Here is a 10,000-nt window from a genome sequence, read left to right as displayed (position 1 = left end):
CCAAAGCAGGGCATTGCTGGGTTGGGCTCCCTTGGCCTTCCGGGCGCCTTGGACACTGTCTTGGGAAGACCATGGGCACAAGGCCATGGCATATGGTGGGGAATGGACCACGGTTGCCAAGGCTAGGCATATAGAGAGGAATCGCATTTTTGCCCGGATAGGCACCGGAATGCTTGGCCTTGGCTTGCCATAGCAGGGCATTGCTGGGTTGGGCTCCCTTGGCCTTCCGGGGGCCTTGGACGCTGTCTTGGGAAGACCATGGGCACAAGGCCATGGCATATAGTGAGGAATGGACCACGGTTGGCAAGGCTAGGCATATAGAGAGGAATGGACCACGGTTGCCAAGGTTGCGCAAGTTTTGGGCATTTTTTGCCCGGATATGCCCAAGTATGCCCCGATAGGCCCGTTACGCCCCGGTATGAACGCGTATGCCCGGATAGACTCGGTATGCCTTGGGATACATGCGTATGCCCCGATAGGCTTGGTACGCCCCGATATGCGCACGTGTGCCCCAGTAGGGCTCGGTATGCCCCGGTATGTACGCGTGTGCCCCGATAGGCCCGGTATGCCCCGATATGCACACGTGTGCCCCAATAGGGGTCGGTATGCCCCGGTAGGTACGCGTGTGCCCCGTAATGCACGTTTCGCAGATCTCCCCGCATGTCCCGCCCCTATATGTAATACTTACTTACTTACTTACTTTCTTTCTTGCTTGCTTGCTTGCTTGCAATGGTTGGGAGTGCCCGGCATGCCCCGCTGCAGAGACCAAGGGCGCAATGACTTGGCACCGCGGATGCCGGGACTCCGGCACTTCCCGTGGCACTGATGGTTGGTTCCAAAGACAAAAGGCCGTGCAAGGCCACCGCACCGCGGATGATTTTGCTCGTGCTGGCGCCGTTGTGTGGCCAAAGAACATGCGCGAATGCTCGTGTCGGAAGGGTTGGTGTCCTGGCCCCGCGGGTGTCACGAATGCTCGGTTGCGAAGACCATGGGACCAGAGCCATGGCACGTCGGATGATGGCTCCAGCTGGCGCCCCGGCACTTTCTGTGGCATTGATGCTCGGTTTCAAAGACAAACGTGCGCAGTGCCAGGGGACCGCGGATGACTGCTCGTGCTGGCCCCGTTGGGCGGCATTGATGGTCGGTTGCAAAGAAAATGCGCGATTGCTCGTGTCGGGGCCCGGCAAGCCAAGGCCAAGCGAGCCATGGCACGTCGGATGATGGCTCCAGCTGGCGCCCCGGCACTTTCTGTGGCATTGATGCTCGGTTTCAAAGACAAACGTGCGCAGGGCCAGGGGACCGCGGATGACTGCTCGTGCTGGCCCCGTTGGGCGGCATTGATGGTCGGTTGCAAAGAAAATGCGCGATTGCTCGTGTCGGGGCCTGGCAAGCCAAGGCCAAGCGAGCCATGGCAACGCGGATGATGGCTCGCTAGTGCTGGCGCCGTGCACAGTGGCCTCGCACACTCGCCCTGCACGCTTCCCTTGCACGCAGCCTTGCACACTAGCCTCGCATGCGAGCCTTGCACCCTAGCCATGCAAACTAGCCTTGCACGGTAGCCATGCACACAAGCCGTGCACATTAGCCATGCGCACAAGCCCCGCACACTAGCCTTGCGCACAACCCTTGCACACAAGCCATGCACTCGAGCAATGCACACAAGCCTTGCACTCAAGCAATGCACACAAGCCCTGGACACTAGCCTTGCACACGGGCCTGGCACACAAGCCTTGGGCACTAGCCTTGCGCACTAGCGTTCCACATGAGCCTTGCACACTAGCCTTGGACACTAGCCTTGCACACAGGCCTTGCACACTAGGCATGCTTGGGCGAGCTGATCCCGCATCAAGTCGACGGGTCTAGGCATTCTTGGGCGCAGATCCCGCATCGTCTCGTCGCGTCTGGGCGCAAACACGTCGCGTCTCGTTGCGTCTTCAGAAGTCGTCGCTAACAGCACCTTTGGTTGCCACTGGTGGTTAGGCTGGTTGGTTGCGCAAACCCTATAGGAGGGTGGCATGCTGGTGGGCGTTTTTGCCCGGATAGGCACTAGAATGTGCAGATTTTGGGCGTTTTTGCCTGGATAGGCTAAGGAATGGGCATGCTTTGGGCGTTTTTGCCCGGATAGGCACCGGAATGCTTGGCCTTGGCTTGTCCTAGCAAGGCATTGCTGGGTTGGGCTCCCTTGGCCTTTTGGGCGCCTTGGACGATGTCTTGCGAAGACCATGGGCACAAGGCCATGGCATATGGTGAGGAAAGGACCACGGTTGCCAAGGTTAGGCACCGGAATGCTTGGCCTTGGCTTGCCAAAGCAGGGCATTGCTGGGTTGGGCTCCCTTGGCCTTCCGGGCGCCTTGGACACTGTCTTGGGAAGACCATGGGCACAAGGCCATGGCATATGGTGGGGAATGGACCACGGTTGCCAAGGCTAGGCATATAGAGAGGAATTGCATTTTTGCCCGGATAGGCACCGGAATGCTTGGCCTTGGCTTGCCATAGCAGGGCATTGCTGGGTTGGGCTCCCTTGGCCTTCCGGGGGCCTTGGACGCTGTCTTGGGAAGACCATGGGCACAAGGCCATGGCATATAGTGAGGAATGGACCACGGTTGGCAAGGCTAGGCATATAGAGAGGAATGGACCACGGTTGCCAAGGTTGCGCAAGTTTTGGGCATTTTTTGCCCGGATATGCCCAAGTATGCCCCGATAGGCCCGTTACGCCCCGGTATGAACGCGTATGCCCGGATAGACTCGGTATGCCTTGGGATACATGCGTATGCCCCGATATGCGCACGTGTGCCCCAGTAGGGCTCGGTATGCCCCGGTATGTACGCGTGTGCCCCGATAGGCCCGGTATGCCCCGATATGCACACGTGTGCCCCAATAGGGGTCGGTATGCCCCGGTAGGTACGCGTGTGCCCCGTAATGCACGTTTCGCAGATCTCCCCGCATGTCCCGCCCCTATATGTAATACTTACTTACTTACTTACTTTCTTTCTTGCTTGCTTGCTTGCTTGCAATGGTTGGGAGTGCCCGGCATGCCCCGCTGCAGAGACCAAGGGCGCAATGACTTGGCACCGCGGATGCCGGGACTCCGGCACTTCCCGTGGCACTGATGGTTGGTTCCAAAGACAAAAGGCCGTGCAAGGCCACCGCACCGCGGATGATTTTGCTCGTGCTGGCGCCGTTGTGTGGCCAAAGAACATGCGCGAATGCTCGTGTCGGAAGGGTTGGTGTCCTGGCCCCGCGGGTGTCACGAATGCTCGGTTGCGAAGACCATGGGACCAGAGCCATGGCACGTCGGATGATGGCTCCAGCTGGCGCCCCGGCACTTTCTGTGGCATTGATGCTCGGTTTCAAAGACAAACGTGCGCAGTGCCAGGGGACCGCGGATGACTGCTCGTGCTGGCCCCGTTGGGCGGCATTGATGGTCGGTTGCAAAGAAAATGCGCGATTGCTCGTGTCGGGGCCCGGCAAGCCAAGGCCAAGCGAGCCATGGCACGTCGGATGATGGCTCCAGCTGGCGCCCCGGCACTTTCTGTGGCATTGATGCTCGGTTTCAAAGACAAACGTGCGCAGGGCCAGGGGACCGCGGATGACTGCTCGTGCTGGCCCCGTTGGGCGGCATTGATGGTCGGTTGCAAAGAAAATGCGCGATTGCTCGTGTCGGGGCCTGGCAAGCCAAGGCCAAGCGAGCCATGGCAACGCGGATGATGGCTCGCTAGTGCTGGCGCCGTGCACAGTGGCCTCGCACACTCGCCCTGCACGCTTCCCTTGCACGCAGCCTTGCACACTAGCCTCGCATGCGAGCCTTGCACCCTAGCCATGCAAACTAGCCTTGCACGGTAGCCATGCACACAAGCCGTGCACATTAGCCATGCGCACAAGCCCCGCACACTAGCCTTGCGCACAACCCTTGCACACAAGCCATGCACTCGAGCAATGCACACAAGCCTTGCACTCAAGCAATGCACACAAGCCCTGGACACTAGCCTTGCACACGGGCCTGGCACACAAGCCTTGGGCACTAGCCTTGCGCACTAGCGTTCCACATGAGCCTTGCACACTAGCCTTGGACACTAGCCTTGCACACAGGCCTTGCACACTAGGCATGCTTGGGCGAGCTGATCCCGCATCAAGTCGACGGGTCTAGGCATTCTTGGGCGCAGATCCCGCATCGTCTCGTCGCGTCTGGGCGCAAACACGTCGCGTCTCGTTGCGTCTTCAGAAGTCGTCGCTAACAGCACCTTTGGTTGCCACTGGTGGTTAGGCTGGTTGGTTGCGCAAACCCTATAGGAGGGTGGCATGCTGGTGGGCGTTTTTGCCCGGATAGGCACTAGAATGTGCAGATTTTGGGCGTTTTTGCCTGGATAGGCTAAGGAATGGGCATGCTTTGGGCGTTTTTGCCCGGATAGGCACCGGAATGCTTGGCCTTGGCTTGTCCTAGCAAGGCATTGCTGGGTTGGGCTCCCTTGGCCTTTTGGGCGCCTTGGACGATGTCTTGCGAAGACCATGGGCACAAGGCCATGGCATATGGTGAGGAAAGGACCACGGTTGCCAAGGTTAGGCACCGGAATGCTTGGCCTTGGCTTGCCAAAGCAGGGCATTGCTGGGTTGGGCTCCCTTGGCCTTCCGGGCGCCTTGGACACTGTCTTGGGAAGACCATGGGCACAAGGCCATGGCATATGGTGGGGAATGGACCACGGTTGCCAAGGCTAGGCATATAGAGAGGAATTGCATTTTTGCCCGGATAGGCACCGGAATGCTTGGCCTTGGCTTGCCATAGCAGGGCATTGCTGGGTTGGGCTCCCTTGGCCTTCCGGGGGCCTTGGACGCTGTCTTGGGAAGACCATGGGCACAAGGCCATGGCATATAGTGAGGAATGGACCACAGTTGGCAAGGCTAGGCATATAGAGAGGAATGGACCACGGTTGCCAAGGTTGCGCAAGTTTTGGGCATTTTTTGCCCGGATATGCCCAAGTATGCCCCGATAGGCCCGTTACGCCCCGGTATGAACGCGTATGCCCGGATAGACTCGGTATGCCTTGGGATACATGCGTATGCCCCGATATGCGCACGTGTGCCCCAGTAGGGCTCGGTATGCCCCGGTATGTACGCGTGTGCCCCGATAGGCCCGGTATGCCCCGATATGCACACGTGTGCCCCAATAGGGGTCGGTATGCCCCGGTAGGTACGCGTGTGCCCCGTAATGCACGTTTCGCAGATCTCCCCGCATGTCCCGCCCCTATATGTAATACTTACTTACTTACTTACTTTCTTTCTTGCTTGCTTGCTTGCTTGCAATGGTTGGGAGTGCCCGGCATGCCCCGCTGCAGAGACCAAGGGCGCAATGACTTGGCACCGCGGATGCCGGGACTCCGGCACTTCCCGTGGCACTGATGGTTGGTTCCAAAGACAAAAGGCCGTGCAAGGCCACCGCACCGCGGATGATTTTGCTCGTGCTGGCGCCGTTGTGTGGCCAAAGAACATGCGCGAATGCTCGTGTCGGAAGGGTTGGTGTCCTGGCCCCGCGGGTGTCACGAATGCTCGGTTGCGAAGACCATGGGACCAGAGCCATGGCACGTCGGATGATGGCTCCAGCTGGCGCCCCGGCACTTTCTGTGGCATTGATGCTCGGTTTCAAAGACAAACGTGCGCAGGGCCAGGGGACCGCGGATGACTGCTCGTGCTGGCCCCGTTGGGCAGCATTGATGGTCGGTTGCAAAGAAAATGCGCGATTGCTCGTGTCGGGGCCCGGCAAGCCAAGGCCAAGCGAGCCATGGCACGTCGGATGATGGCTCCAGCTGGCGCCCCGGCACTTTCTGTGGCATTGATGCTCGGTTTCAAAGACAAACGTGCGCAGGGCCAGGGGACCGCGGATGACTGCTCGTGCTGGCCCCGTTGGGCGGCATTGATGGTCGGTTGCAAAGAAAATGCGCGATTGCTCGTGTCGGGGCCTGGCAAGCCAAGGCCAAGCGAGCCATGGCAACGCGGATGATGGCTCGCTAGTGCTGGCGCCGTGCACAGTGGCCTCGCACACTCGCCCTGCACGCTTCCCTTGCACGCAGCCTTGCACACTAGCCTCGCATGCGAGCCTTGCACCCTAGCCATGCAAACTAGCCTTGCACGGTAGCCATGCACACAAGCCGTGCACATTAGCCATGCGCACAAGCCCCGCACACTAGCCTTGCGCACAACCCTTGCACACAAGCCATGCACTCGAGCAATGCACACAAGCCTTGCACTCAAGCAATGCACACAAGCCCTGGACACTAGCCTTGCACACGGGCCTGGCACACAAGCCTTGGGCACTAGCCTTGCGCACTAGCGTTCCACATGAGCCTTGCACACTAGCCTTGGACACTAGCCTTGCACACAGGCCTTGCACACTAGGCATGCTTGGGCGAGCTGATCCCGCATCAAGTCGACGGGTCTAGGCATTCTTGGGCGCAGATCCCGTATCGTCTCGTCGCGTCTGGGCGCAAACACGTCGCGTCTCGTTGCGTCTTCAGAAGTCGTCGCTAACAGCACCTTTGGTTGCCACTGGTGGTTAGGCTGGTTGGTTGCGCAAACCCTATAGGAGGGTGGCATGCTGGTGGGCGTTTTTGCCCGGATAGGCACTAGAATGTGCAGATTTTGGGCGTTTTTGCCTGGATAGGCTAAGGAATGGGCATGCTTTGGGCGTTTTTGCCCGGATAGGCACCGGAATGCTTGGCCTTGGCTTGTCCTAGCAAGGCATTGCTGGGTTGGGCTCCCTTGGCCTTTTGGGCGCCTTGGACGATGTCTTGCGAAGACCATGGGCACAAGGCCATGGCATATGGTGAGGAAAGGACCACGGTTGCCAAGGTTAGGCACCGGAATGCTTGGCCTTGGCTTGCCAAAGCAGGGCATTGCTGGGTTGGGCTCCCTTGGCCTTCCGGGCGCCTTGGACACTGTCTTGGGAAGACCATGGGCACAAGGCCATGGCATATGGTGGGGAATGGACCACGGTTGCCAAGGCTAGGCATATAGAGAGGAATCGCATTTTTGCCCGGATAGGCACCGGAATGCTTGGCCTTGGCTTGCCATAGCAGGGCATTGCTGGGTTGGGCTCCCTTGGCCTTCCGGGGGCCTTGGACGCTGTCTTGGGAAGACCATGGGCACAAGGCCATGGCATATAGTGAGGAATGGACCACGGTTGGCAAGGCTAGGCATATAGAGAGGAATGGACCACGGTTGCCAAGGTTGCGCAAGTTTTGGGCATTTTTTGCCCGGATATGCCCAAGTATGCCCCGATAGGCCCGTTACGCCCCGGTATGAACGCGTATGCCCGGATAGACTCGGTATGCCTTGGGATACATGCGTATGCCCCGATAGGCTTGGTACGCCCCGATATGCGCACGTGTGCCCCAGTAGGGCTCGGTATGCCCCGGTATGTACGCGTGTGCCCCGATAGGCCCGGTATGCCCCGATATGCACACGTGTGCCCCAATAGGGGTCGGTATGCCCCGGTAGGTACGCGTGTGCCCCGTAATGCACGTTTCGCAGATCTCCCCGCATGTCCCGCCCCTATATGTAATACTTACTTACTTACTTACTTTCTTTCTTGCTTGCTTGCTTGCTTGCAATGGTTGGGAGTGCCCGGCATGCCCCGCTGCAGAGACCAAGGGCGCAATGACTTGGCACCGCGGATGCCGGGACTCCGGCACTTCCCGTGGCACTGATGGTTGGTTCCAAAGACAAAAGGCCGTGCAAGGCCACCGCACCGCGGATGATTTTGCTCGTGCTGGCGCCGTTGTGTGGCCAAAGAACATGCGCGAATGCTCGTGTCGGAAGGGTTGGTGTCCTGGCCCCGCGGGTGTCACGAATGCTCGGTTGCGAAGACCATGGGACCAGAGCCATGGCACGTCGGATGATGGCTCCAGCTGGCGCCCCGGCACTTTCTGTGGCATTGATGCTCGGTTTCAAAGACAAACGTGCGCAGGGCCAGGGGACCGCGGATGACTGCTCGTGCTGGCCCCGTTGGGCAGCATTGATGGTCGGTTGCAAAGAAAATGCGCGATTGCTCGTGTCGGGGCCCGGCAAGCCAAGGCCAAGCGAGCCATGGCACGTCGGATGATGGCTCCAGCTGGCGCCCCGGCACTTTCTGTGGCATTGATGCTCGGTTTCAAAGACAAACGTGCGCAGGGCCAGGGGACCGCGGATGACTGCTCGTGCTGGCCCCGTTGGGCGGCATTGATGGTCGGTTGCAAAGAAAATGCGCGATTGCTCGTGTCGGGGCCTGGCAAGCCAAGGCCAAGCGAGCCATGGCAACGCGGATGATGGCTCGCTAGTGCTGGCGCCGTGCACAGTGGCCTCGCACACTCGCCCTGCACGCTTCCCTTGCACGCAGCCTTGCACACTAGCCTCGCATGCGAGCCTTGCACCCTAGCCATGCAAACTAGCCTTGCACGGTAGCCATGCACACAAGCCGTGCACATTAGCCATGCGCACAAGCCCCGCACACTAGCCTTGCGCACAACCCTTGCACACAAGCCATGCACTCGAGCAATGCACACAAGCCTTGCACTCAAGCAATGCACACAAGCCCTGGACACTAGCCTTGCACACGGGCCTGGCACACAAGCCTTGGGCACTAGCCTTGCGCACTAGCGTTCCACATGAGCCTTGCACACTAGCCTTGGACACTAGCCTTGCACACAGGCCTTGCACACTAGGCATGCTTGGGCGAGCTGATCCCGCATCAAGTCGACGGGTCTAGGCATTCTTGGGCGCAGATCCCGCATCGTCTCGTCGCGTCTGGGCGCAAACACGTCGCGTCTCGTTGCGTCTTCAGAAGTCGTCGCTAACAGCACCTTTGGTTGCCACTGGTGGTTAGGCTGGTTGGTTGCGCAAACCCTATAGGAGGGTGGCATGCTGGTGGGCGTTTTTGCCCGGATAGGCACTAGAATGTGCAGATTTTGGGCGTTTTTGCCTGGATAGGCTAAGGAATGGGCATGCTTTGGGCGTTTTTGCCCGGATAGGCACCGGAATGCTTGGCCTTGGCTTGTCCTAGCAAGGCATTGCTGGGTTGGGCTCCCTTGGCCTTTTGGGCGCCTTGGACGATGTCTTGCGAAGACCATGGGCACAAGGCCATGGCATATGGTGAGGAAAGGACCACGGTTGCCAAGGTTAGGCACCGGAATGCTTGGCCTTGGCTTGCCAAAGCAGGGCATTGCTGGGTTGGGCTCCCTTGGCCTTCCGGGCGCCTTGGACACTGTCTTGGGAAGACCATGGGCACAAGGCCATGGCATATGGTGGGGAATGGACCACGGTTGCCAAGGCTAGGCATATAGAGAGGAATTGCATTTTTGCCCGGATAGGCACCGGAATGCTTGGCCTTGGCTTGCCATAGCAGGGCATTGCTGGGTTGGGCTCCCTTGGCCTTCCGGGGGCCTTGGACGCTGTCTTGGGAAGACCATGGGCACAAGGCCATGGCATATAGTGAGGAATGGACCACGGTTGGCAAGGCTAGGCATATAGAGAGGAATGGACCACGGTTGCCAAGGTTGCGCAAGTTTTGGGCATTTTTTGCCCGGATATGCCCAAGTATGCCCCGATAGGCCCGTTACGCCCCGGTATGAACGCGTATGCCCGGATAGACTCGGTATGCCTTGGGATACATGCGTATGCCCCGATAGGCTTGGTACGCCCCGATATGCGCACGTGTGCCCCAGTAGGGCTCGGTATGCCCCGGTATGTACGCGTGTGCCCCGATAGGCCCGGTATGCCCCGATATGCACACGTGTGCCCCAATAGGGGTCGGTATGCCCCGGTAGGTACGCGTGTGCCCCGTAATGCACGTTTCGCAGATCTCCCCGCATGTCCCGCCCCTATATGTAATACTTACTTACTTACTTACTTTCTTTCTTGCTTGCTTGCTTGCTTGCAATGGTTGGGAGTGCCCGGCATGCCCCGCTGCAGAGACCAAGGGCGCAATGACTTGGCACCGCGGATGCCGGGACTCCGGCACTTCCCGTGGCACTGA

This window comes from Tasmannia lanceolata, unplaced genomic scaffold, assembly GCF_043159265.1.
Source record: "Tasmannia lanceolata isolate RefF3 unplaced genomic scaffold, GAP_Taslan_0.1 ptg000067l, whole genome shotgun sequence".
Taxonomy (NCBI): Eukaryota; Viridiplantae; Streptophyta; class Magnoliopsida; order Canellales; family Winteraceae; genus Tasmannia; species Tasmannia lanceolata.
The sequence above is the reverse complement of the archived record's forward strand: the minus strand, read 5'-3'. Positions refer to the sequence as shown.